The sequence below is a fragment of the Bison bison genome, unplaced genomic scaffold (genome assembly GCF_000754665.1).
Source record: "Bison bison bison isolate TAMUID 2011002044 unplaced genomic scaffold, Bison_UMD1.0 scf7180017864307, whole genome shotgun sequence".
Taxonomy (NCBI): domain Eukaryota; kingdom Metazoa; phylum Chordata; class Mammalia; order Artiodactyla; family Bovidae; genus Bison; species Bison bison.
In genome coordinates this window covers 4569109-4580124 of record NW_011494879.1, presented here as the reverse complement: position 1 = coordinate 4580124, position 11016 = coordinate 4569109, and the positions used below count along the sequence as shown (strand labels likewise).

Genomic DNA, 11016 nt, shown 5'->3' with positions numbered 1-11016 from the left:
TCTTTCTAAATTCCATATATATGCAGTTATTATACTGTATTGGTGTTTTTCTTTCTGGCTTACTTCACTCTGTATAATAGGCTCCAGTTTCATCCACCTGATTAGAACTGATTCAAATGTATTCTTTTTAATGGCTGAGTAATACTCCATTGTGCATATGTACCACAGCTTTCTTATCCATTCGTCTGCTGATGGACATCTAGGTTGCTTCCATGTCCTGGCTATTATAAACAGGGCTGTGATGAACATTGGGGTACATGTGTCTCTTTCAATTCTGGTTTCCTTGGTGTGTATGCTCAGCAGTGGGATTGCTGGGTCGTATGGCAGTTCTATTTCTAGAGCAGGATTAACATTACTGTGGCATGTTCTGTATGCTCAAAGAAAACACTAGAAAGAAACTTTAGCAGATTTATTCCTTCTCTGCAGTATAAATCAATGTGTGACATGACATGAATTTATGTTATGTACAATACATGATTAAGTAAGTATATGGGCTTACCCAATGGCTCCATGGGTAAAGAAGCTGCCTGCAATGCAGGTTTGATCCCTGGGTGGGGAAGATCCCTTGGAGAAGGAAATAGCAACCCTCTACAGTGTTCTTGCTTGGGAAATCCCATGGAGAGAGGAGCCTGGTGGGCTACAGTCCACAGAATTGCAGAGTCAGACACGACTGAATGACTAAGCACAGAACACAAGTAAGTATATGTATTATATACTTTTATATGTATACTTTTTATATATATATAAAAATACTGGGGCTTCTCCGGTGGCTCTAGTGGTAAAGAACCTGCCTGCCAATGCAGGTAGATGTAGTGGGGTTCAGTCCCTGGATCAGGAAGATCCCCTGCAGGAGGGCACAGCAACCCACTGCAGTATTCTTGCCTGGAGAATCCCATGGACAGAAGAGCCTGGTGGGCTACAGTCCTTGGTGTTGCACAGAGTCAGACACTACTGAAGCAACTTAGCACTCATGCATGCTTATTAATACTGGAGTGGGTAGCCAATCCATTCTACAGGGGATCTTCCCAACTCAAGGACTGAAGCTGGGTCTCCTGCATTGCAGGAAAATTCTTTACTGTCTGAGCCACTAGAGAAGCCCTATATGTGTCATATAGTACATGCTTAAGTATATACTGTATAATTTGTATATTGGTAAGTTTCCAGTCATACAGCTTTCTTAACCAGAGGGTCAGAGCTGAACTCAAATTAGTCAGTGGAGCTGCAACTGCTGCTAAGTCACTTTAGTCGTGTCCGACTCTGTGCGACCCCATAGATGGCAGCCCACCAGGCTCCGCCATGGAGCTGACTAATTACCATTCCTCATAAGTTCAGGGAGGAGCCACGTGGAAGCTGTTGTTGGAAGGAATCCTAGGTGAGCCTAGTGTTTAGACTACACTAGTTTGGACTACAGTCAGCCTCCATTTTCTTCATTCTGTATCTGTGTTTTCAACCAATCTTGGATCAAAAATATTTGAAAAAATAAATTCTAGAAAGTTTCAAACAAGCATAACCTGAATTTGCCATGAGGGCAACTGTTGACACAGTATTTGCATTGTATGCGGACAACAGGTCATCTAGAGGTGACCTCACATCTAAGAGAGGAGTCATAGGTTATATGTGAGAAGTATTACACTATTTTGTATAGGGACTTGAGCACCCAAGAATTTCGGACCAATCCCCTGGAGATACCGAGAGAATGACTGTGTTTTTGAATGACTGGGGAAGAAGTCCTAGATGTGCTGGTCTGAAGGCAGCTCAAGCACAGCATTGGAGCTGGGAGGCCGGTGGGCTGGTGTGCGTGGCCTGGAGCTGACCTGAGCCGCTCAGGGGTCACAGGTCATGCTTTTCTTTTAAGAAACACAAAGTCCAGCACAGAAAGCTGTCTGCTAGGCTGTGATGAGCGACATGGAGCAGGGATGAATCTCCACCAGGTGAGAGCAGCGTGCAGGCTTCTGAGTGGGATGATTGTGGGCGGCAGCAAGTTGAGGGGACAGGGGCTCTGTCACCCACTTCTCCTCCCGCCCTCAATCTTTCCCTGGAAGTTCCCACGTGCCCTGAGAGCCGTTGGTTTCCGTCATGGAGCACCCCCAGCGCTGCCTGGGTCTCAGGGTGGGGCAGAGCATCGGTGCAGAAGGCTGCCCTCTCTGGCTAGGCTCTGGGTTTGCTTTCCTTCCATGCTCTGAAGCTGAGTGAGGGTTCTGCAACCCTGGTCATTTAGAGAGCCCTGGGGGCTGATGGAGACCCCTGAGCCTTGTCTGGAACCGGGCTGGCCATGCCCCATTTTTTGACAGGTAACACAGGAGGAAATCAACCCTGAATATTCATTGGAAGGACTGATGCGGAAGCTAAAGCACCAATATCTGGGCCTCCTGATGCCAAGAGTCGACTCAGTGGAAAAGACCGTGATGCTGGGAAAGATTGAGGGCAGGAGGAGAAGAGGGTGACAGAGGATGAGATGGTTGGACGGCATCATCGACTTAATGGGCCAGAGCTTGAGCAAGCCCTGGGAGATGGTGAAGGACAGGGAAGCCTGGCGTGCTGCCATCCATGGGGTCGCAAAGAGCTGGATACAACTTAGCGACTGAACAGCTGCAACAGCAGAGGTGCAGGGAGTGAGGTCTGAATTCTTGTTCTGGCTGTGTGGCCTCAGACAAGTCATCTCACCTCTTGGAGCCTCGATTTTACCATCTTTCCAATGGGGATAATAATATTTATTGCTGTCGTGCAAGGAGGAATAAATGACATGAGAGAGTTATGTAAGGTGCCCAGCACTGTGCCTGGCACAGAAAAAGTATCTGATAAACGGAAACTACTATTAATGAAATGCAGCAGTTTGGGATGAGAGATTTGGCTTCTTTAACAAACCTGTCTTGGAGAGATTTTTACATCCTACTGTTCTGTGCTAAAGAGACAACTAAATTCCTGTTTACATATAAACCTAAACCCTCTGATTCTAACTGTGCCACCACCTTAAAAGACATATATTTATGCTTTCGCTTTTAGCTGTTCATATGTTTAAAAGTGGCACACACTTCCAGTGTGATTATGCTAATGTACACAGGAGTTTAACAACTGCGCTCTCTGCTCTAACCATCTATTTGAACTACATTGTGCAAATAAGATGTTATCTTAAATAAGCTCCTAATATAACTCAGTAATCACTATAATGCTTTTTTGGTGAAATTGTGGTGTTATTACTGAATTTAGTCATAAGTCTCAGATGCCGAACCTTCGAACAAACACCAGCAGTGCCCAGTTGCCGAGTTCCCAGCCAGGAGGAGATGGATGTAGTTGTCCTGGGAGGCTGGAAAGGGGGGCAGCGGCTGGCATGTGCGAGGTCCTGGGTCCGACACCCACAGGAGAGGGTGAGCCAGGGTGTAGGATCGCACCTGTCGGAGGGAGGGTCACCCTTATCAGAAGCCTCATCACAAAGTGGAGAAGGAATAAGCACCGCAGGCCCACACATTCCAGCCACAGGAAGGCTGGGTCTGACTCACAAAGTGGAATGCGGGCCGGGAAGGACTTTAGCCAGCTCCGTGGGTCCTCTCTGCCCGGCAGACGCCATCTGCACCGCCTCCCGGGAACTTTGCTTGCAGGTGCCTTTCTTTGACTATCTTAAGGGGCGACTCAGTTTATCTCCACATTGCATTAAAGACACAGGAAAGCAGCACGGGTGCGTGCATGTGTGTGTGCTCAGCTGTGTCCAGCTCTTTGCGACTCCATGGACTATAGCCCGCGAGGCTCCTTTGTCCATGGGATTCTCCAGGCAAGACTCCTGGAGTGGGTTGACATTTCCTCCTCCAGGGGATTTTCCTGACCCAGCACTCGAACCTGGGCCTCCTGCAGCTATTGCATTGGAGGGGGATTTCATTACTATCGAGCCACCCGGGAAGCCCTGGAAAACAGAACATCAAGGTGCAAATGGAGGATTTAAAAAATATACTAATACCTGTCTCTTGCTTCCTCCCTCCCTCCTTTCTTCCTGTGTCCCTTCCTTCCCAGTTTGCTCTGAGATCTGGGGAAAGCCTCAGCTTCCTCATGGGTAAAGTAATAATGTGGATGATATTATGGACAGAGTTGTCTCCCCCAGATTCACAGACTGAAATCCTAACTCCCAGGACCTCAGACCTGACTGTATTTGGAGACAGAATTTTTAAAGAAATGACTGAGATAACGTGAGGTCACACGGTGGGCTTAACCCACCGTAAGTGCGGGGAGATTAGGGCATAGAAACGTACAGAAGGGTGATCACACGAGGACACGGGGAGAGGCAGAGCGTCTATAAGCCAAGGTGAGAGGCCTCAAGGGAAACCAACCCTGCCGACGCTTTGATCTCAGACTTCCAGTCTCAGAATAAATTCTTGTTGCTTAAACCGCCTGGTCGGTGGTGCTTTGTCGTGGCAGCCCCGGCACATCAATACAGATGTCAATCTCCAGGTAGAGAAATGTCACTTCTTGCTGCTGGTTACCCAGGGTTGGGGCAGCTGGGAGTTAGGCAGATAGAGCTGGGTCTCGAGAGGGGTCTGGAGCCTGTGGTCTGGGACCTAGCACTTGTCTGGCTCGCTGTCTTCACAACCTCATTCTCTGGTCTGCCTTTGGGGAGGAGTACGTGCTGCTGGCTTCCTCTGCCCCAGGCACTGTACGTTCTTAGCAGAGTTTGTCTACTGAGCAGGTAAATGTGACGGGAAGGAGCGCCTGGTGACTTATTAAGTGGCGTTGACAGAGCGAAGAGAAAAACTGGAGACGGACTCACCACAGTGAAGGGAGGGGAATGAGGTTACTGCTGTGGGGTTAGAAGGGCACTGAGCCGTGAGCTGGTCCAGACCATGCATCTCACAGCTGGGAACTGGGGCCCCAGAGGAAAGGAGACTTATCCAAGACAGGGCTAACTGTAGGCTACCCATCTGAACATCGCTGGTGATGCTTTCCTGGGGTTGTCCTCATTCAGAGAATAGGAAAGGAAAAGAAGAGGTTCATTTCGTATTCACAAATGCCTAATGCAGAGAACACAACACATTTAAACCCTAAAAGTCTCCCAATGAAATGGCTTAAGTTCACTCTTTGCTGTGTGGAGGAGTCATTGCTGTTGTTGTTCAGTCATTCAGTTGCTCAGTCATGTCCAACTGTTTGCAACCCCATGGACTGCAGCATGCCAGGCTTCCCTGTCCTTCATTATCTTCTGGAGTTTGCTCAAACTCAAGTCCATTGATTCAGTGGTATCATCCAACCATCTCATCCTCTGTCGCCCTCTTTTCCTCCTGCCCTTGGTCTTTCCCAGCATCAGGGTGTTTTCCAGTGAATTGGTTCTTCACATCAGATGGCCAAAGTATTGGTGTTTCAAAATCAGTGATTCCAAAGAATATTAAGGGTTGATTTCCTTTAGGCTTGACTGGTTTGATCTCCTCAATGTCCAAGGGTCTCAAGAGTCTTCTCCAGGACCACAGTTTTAAAGCATCAATTCTCGGTGCTCAACCTTCTTTATGGTCCAACTCTCAAATCCACACATGACTACTGGAAAAGCCACAGCTTTATACAGACCTGTGTAAGCAAAGTGATGTCTCTGCTTTTTAATATGCTGTCTATGTTTGTCAGAGCTTTTCTTCAAAGAAGCAAGCATCTTTTAATTTTGTGGCTGCAGTCACTGTCTGCAGTGATTAGAAACAGTTAAATGTTATCATCCATCCACTGTGTGTGAATGACTGTGAAGGTCAGGAAAACAGGCAACGAGCTTATCTCGGCTCATCTGAGAATGACCCTCATCGCCGGCATTGTTTATGTTCTCTGGGACCTGCGGCTCCAATCACACCAGTACTTTCTCCTGGTGAAGTGGAGTGAGGGTCACAGGAGGCGGGCAGGGTAGGATAAGCACTGTTGCCTGCCATGGAAAATGCTGGAATGCCTGCTTTTGTTGAGTCCCTCCTGGACCAGGGCGCCTCAACCTGGGTCTTGCTCCTGCAGCCCTGTCCTCTGTCCTGCTCTGGAGAGGAACACAGCCACTCACAGGCCACATCTACACCACCTAATGGGCCAACGTTAAACGTTAAACACCCCTTAAACACCCTGGCATTACCCTTAAGAGGTAGTCTGATAAATGGGCTTAGTGACCTTTGTCAGATGGAAGAAAAAACAGAGAGATGGGATGAGGGCAGTTGCTGGGGTTCAACTAAGTCCCGCAAACCATCACCTTTGCTAGTGGGGAGCCCACGGCATGTGGTACATCTGTGGGTCTGTACCACTTGAAGGGCTGCTCAACCTGTGGGAGAGGAAGTGGAGGGACAGAGGAGCTGGGGGACCCTCACACCCAGGGTCACCCTGCTAGGGGATAGGCTGAGCTGGGACTCACACTCAGCTCTGCCCTGTTGCCAGGCTGTGTGCCCTCTTCATTCAACTGCTTGCCCCCATGGGGGTATTTCCTGAAAGCCTGTGACCTGCTAGGAGAGGAACCAGAGCTGATCCCTGAACTGGGCCCACAGCCTGGCACCAGGAGGCTCTCCCAGAAACCCTGGGTGGGGGTAGGTGGTGACGTGGGGGGCACATGCCTTTTAAATCAGAAGTTTACGTCTGAAAAAAGAAATAATCATCGCTCCATATTTAAAAACACAAACAAAGTAAAAAGAAGAGAAGAAAATGCACTTGTGTTTTCACAACCAGAAGTTCATTGCTATTTGTCTTTGGCGTATTTTGTTTTGGTCTATTTTTTTTCTTTACACAATAATTTTCTTACCTTGTAATGATCCCTTGATGGTAAGCTTAGGTAGACAGAACCTAAGTTTTTCTCATTTTCCATTTTATCCCTTCACAGTCATGCAATTGGTGCTCAATAATTTTTTTTTTTTTGACAGGAAGGTAGGATTTGTTGGTGGACATGAGTAAAGAGGGGCTTCTCAGACGACACTCATGGTAAAGAAACTCCCTGCAAGGCAGGAGCTTCGGGTTTGAGCCCTGGGTTGGCAAGATCCCTTGAGGGAAGGCATGGCAACCCACTCCAGTATTCTTGCCTGGAGAATCCTATGGACAGAAGAGCCTGGCGGGCTACAGTCCATGGGGTCACACAGAGTCAGACACGACTGAAGCAGCTTAGCATGCAGGCAGGTGTAAGGAAGGGACAGCTGCCATCTGTCCAGGGGGGCACGATTAGGGATGCATTTAACCCCACAACCATCTGAAAGGAGCCACTTTTTCTGCCACCATGTTTTAAAATTCATCCACATTAAACTTCATAAATCCCCATGACAAAAATCTTCTGGTGGCCAGGGAGCTTGAACATGGCTGCGCGGAGGGTCTCAGTCACCTGCCCCTTGTTCTGCAGCTTGGTGCGGGTGGACATTATGACTTGGCCCATGTGGACCCTGGCCACCGCACCCTGGCACTTTCCAGAGGCACTGCGCACACCTGTCTGGAGCCTGTCAGATCCGATCAGCTCCAGTGCGGACAATGTCTTATGGATGCAGGTGATGTGGATGGGGTGGAGCTGCACGCAGATACGAGAGCCATCTTTGGCACAGCTTTTCACCAGGTACGTGTCGGCACAAATATAAGCAGCCTCCAGGGCTTCAGTGGGAACTTACCTACTTTCATCTCCTTCCACCCCAGGTCAAACATGTGGATCGTAGTATCAGGGACACCTCGGCAGAAGTGAGACTTTGTGTACAGCTTGTTCTTATGATACCGATACTGGTAACGCCAGGCTGGGAGGCGGCCCATGGTGACACCAGGAACGATGAATCAAAAATCTGCTGGGAGGCACTGAGACTTGCTGGTGTCCATTGGGAGCTCAATACACAGGAATTCCTCCTAGCAATGGGAAATGTCTAAGAATGGAAGGACCTGCCCCCACGGGTGGGAATACTCCATCCGTGAGGAAATTCAAGGACAAGTTAGATGACCTCCTGATGGGAGAGTGGAAAGAGGATGCTGTGACAGGGGGATTTCCAAATCTGATGGAGCCTGGGTCTGGTGGACCGGCCAGGCCTTTCACAGGGAGCGGGAAGCTTTCCAAATGGAGCAGAAGCAGCTCTCTCGTCAGTCTGCCTCCTGCCCGATAAGGGTGTTCACTGTGTTGAGGACTCGGCTAGAAATCCATCCAAACTAAACTGAGGGTTTGTGGGCACAGTGGTTGGAGCAGGGCTGTTTCCTGCAGAGGGTTGTCTTTCCATCACAGCTGAGACCAAAGCCTGAGAACCAGGTTCTGTGTGATGCCAGCAACCCTGCCTCCCAGCTGGAAGGGAAGCTCTATTTACATAGAAAGTCAGTAACAATAGGGACCAATTTGTGGTTGAGCCACAGTAAGAAGTCTGAAATGGGCTGGGTGAGCCTGCATTAGGGTTGCTGGGTAGGACCTGGACACTTAGAGATGTGGGCCAGAAATCAAGGCAGGGCGTCTGATGGGTGAAAAGGGCCCTGAGTGACTCTCAGCTGCAGAGAGGAGGGCGGCTTGAGTAGAGATCGATGTCAGATCCACATTGTGAGGGCTTTCTTGCCCAGCCCGCCTTCCCCTGGACAGTGCTTCCTGGACATCTGGCTGCTCTCTCATCCTTGCCTAATTCTGATGGTGTGTAGCAGGGGAGGGACTCAGTACAAGTGCAGAAAAAAAGTATTAGTCGCTCAGTTGTGTCTGACACTTTGCGACCTCATGGACTATAGCCCGGCAGGCTCCTCTGTCCATGGAATTCTCCAGGCAAGAATACTGGAGTGGGTTGCCATTTTCTTCTCCAGGTGATCTTCCCGACCCAGGGATGGAACCTGGGTCTCCTGCGTTTCAGGGTGTGAATTTTCCAGTGTGCTGGGCTTCAAGCTGAGGAAGGACCAGAGAAGTTGGAAGAAGGGGAAAGAGAGGGATGGGAGGATGAAGGCTGCTGCAAAGGAAGGCCGCTTGGCTGTGAGTGTGAGAGAGAGGGAGTCAGAAATGAAATGCTCGCTCCTTTCCAGCTGGGAGTGGGTGGGCTCCGGGAGAGAGGGTGAGAGTCACCAGAAAGGGATGGCCGATGTCTATCGCGTGTTCTCTGCTTCTGTTGACATGTCAGGAGCCCCCGATGGCTCGTTGGCCTGGCTGGGGATGTGGACACCTTTGGATGGATGGAGACCATGGGAAGTGATGAGTCAACCCTCACAGTTACTATTTGCTGAGTACCAGCCATTCAGCAAGCAGTGTGTTGGCTTCACGAACATGATCTGTTCTAAAACCACTCCCAGGGAGGCAGGCCAGGACCTGCCAGCCCGAGGAGGAAACTGCCAAGAGGACCGTGTGAATCTCTAGGTGCCAACGAGGAGCTCTGGGGTGGAATCCTGAACCCTCCTGACCCCCAAACCTATGCCCAGATGGCGTGTGACGGAGCCCTCCTCATGCTTGGCAGGTCCAGGAGCAGTCTCCAGGTTGTGTAAGCGCCGTTCCCTCTGTGGGTCAGCATCTGAACCCCTCCCTCCGATGGGAGACTCAGAGGCCGGTGGAAAGGAAGAGGCAGGGGCCATTCTCTGGCGGCCCTGGTCCATTAAGGCCCAGGGGCTCTAAAGATGCTGCTGCTGGCCCGCCTCCCACTGAGGGGAAATGCAACATGCTTTTGACTTTATGTGGTTAAATTGAGGTTAAGCCAAGTTCTGTGTAGCTGTTTCTACACATATTAGGAAAACCAAACAGCTGCGGGGCTGGTGTCAGCAAGATCCCTGAACCTGTTTGAACCTGGCTGGGCCAGCTTTGTGTGAGTTGTGGCTGTGGCTGCGTCTATTGAAACAGTGCTGAAGGGCGCTCAAACTCCCCGCCACCCTGCCCACCCTTCTCACTCTCATCCCCCATCCCAAACCCTTCATCAGCCCCTTTCTCCAGAAAAGGTGGAGGAAAAATTACCCTTGCTGGATGCCGATCGAAGGGCTGCCTGTGTCCTGCACACTGACGACATTGTTTAAGACTGTGCCACCTCTGTGAAAATATTGGTTCTGTCGTGATGCCAAGATTTCTGAGTTAGCTATCAACCAGGTCTCCTTGTGCAAACTCAGTATGCTCTGAAAGGTTTAATCAGCATGAGATCTTTCTTAGAAAATGGTCACAGTGCTTGTGTGCCCGTCTCCTCTGTTCCTGCTGGCCACCAGCAGCCACTAGGGTAGGAGCCACGAAGGTTGGGCCTTGGACATTATGACATAGCCAAGGGCTGGGGAGGGCTTCCCTGGTAGCTTAGTTGGTAAAGAATCCGCCTGCAATGCAGGAGACACAGGTTTGATCCCTGGGTTGGGAAGATCCCTTGGAGAAGGAAATGGCAACCCACTCCAGTATTCTTTCCTGTGAAATCCCATGGACAGAGGAGCCTGGTGGGCTATATGTCTGTCCACAGGGTCACAAAGAGTTGGACGTGACTGAATCGACTGAGCACATACGCAAAGAGCTGAGGAATTCTTTCTCCAACAGTCTGGCAGAGAGGACAACTCTAATTCTTCCTGGAGTGTCTTTAGAAACCATTGTTTAGAGAATATTGTTAAGCCAAGTATTAAAAGGAAAGTGTCAGAGTGGAGAAGGAGACTCATTGTTTGCGTTTAAACCTTTGGTGTTTGGATTCAGAGACTCTCATTAATGAAGTGAAGACTTTAAACCATGGGTATCCATTAGCTTGGAAAGGAAAATTTAATGATATTTCCTTTGATATAATCACCTTGGAAAATAGTGTTATAATTCCAAGGCTCTAAGCAAACTTTGCAATCTTTTTTTTTTCTTTGGTAAAATAATTCTATACAGATATGTAGATTGACAAGTGAAATTTATTTGGGAATGAGGTTATTTAAGCCATTAATTTACTTAGGATTAGAAGAGATTATTTGTAATTACCAAAAATAAATAAGGAGATTAAAATTTATGTAACCATCAGATTGACTTTTTTTTTTAAGAAAACTTAAGCACGGCCAGAAATTAGTGACAAAATGAGTGGAGCTTTGAAGTAACTGATTTAATATGTAGAATATACAAAGGACAATGGTTGGATAGACTCATCAGATAAATTTGCTCTTGCCTTTCTTCACCCCCAACCCCATCCT

General features: G+C 48.8%; 1 pseudogene; it reads right to left on the bottom strand.

The window, feature by feature from the left end:
* The window catches only part of LOC104997395, a 55642-nt pseudogene extending 47938 nt beyond the window's left edge, over positions 1–7704 (bottom strand).
* Between the last annotated feature and the right edge of the window lie 3312 nt (positions 7705–11016).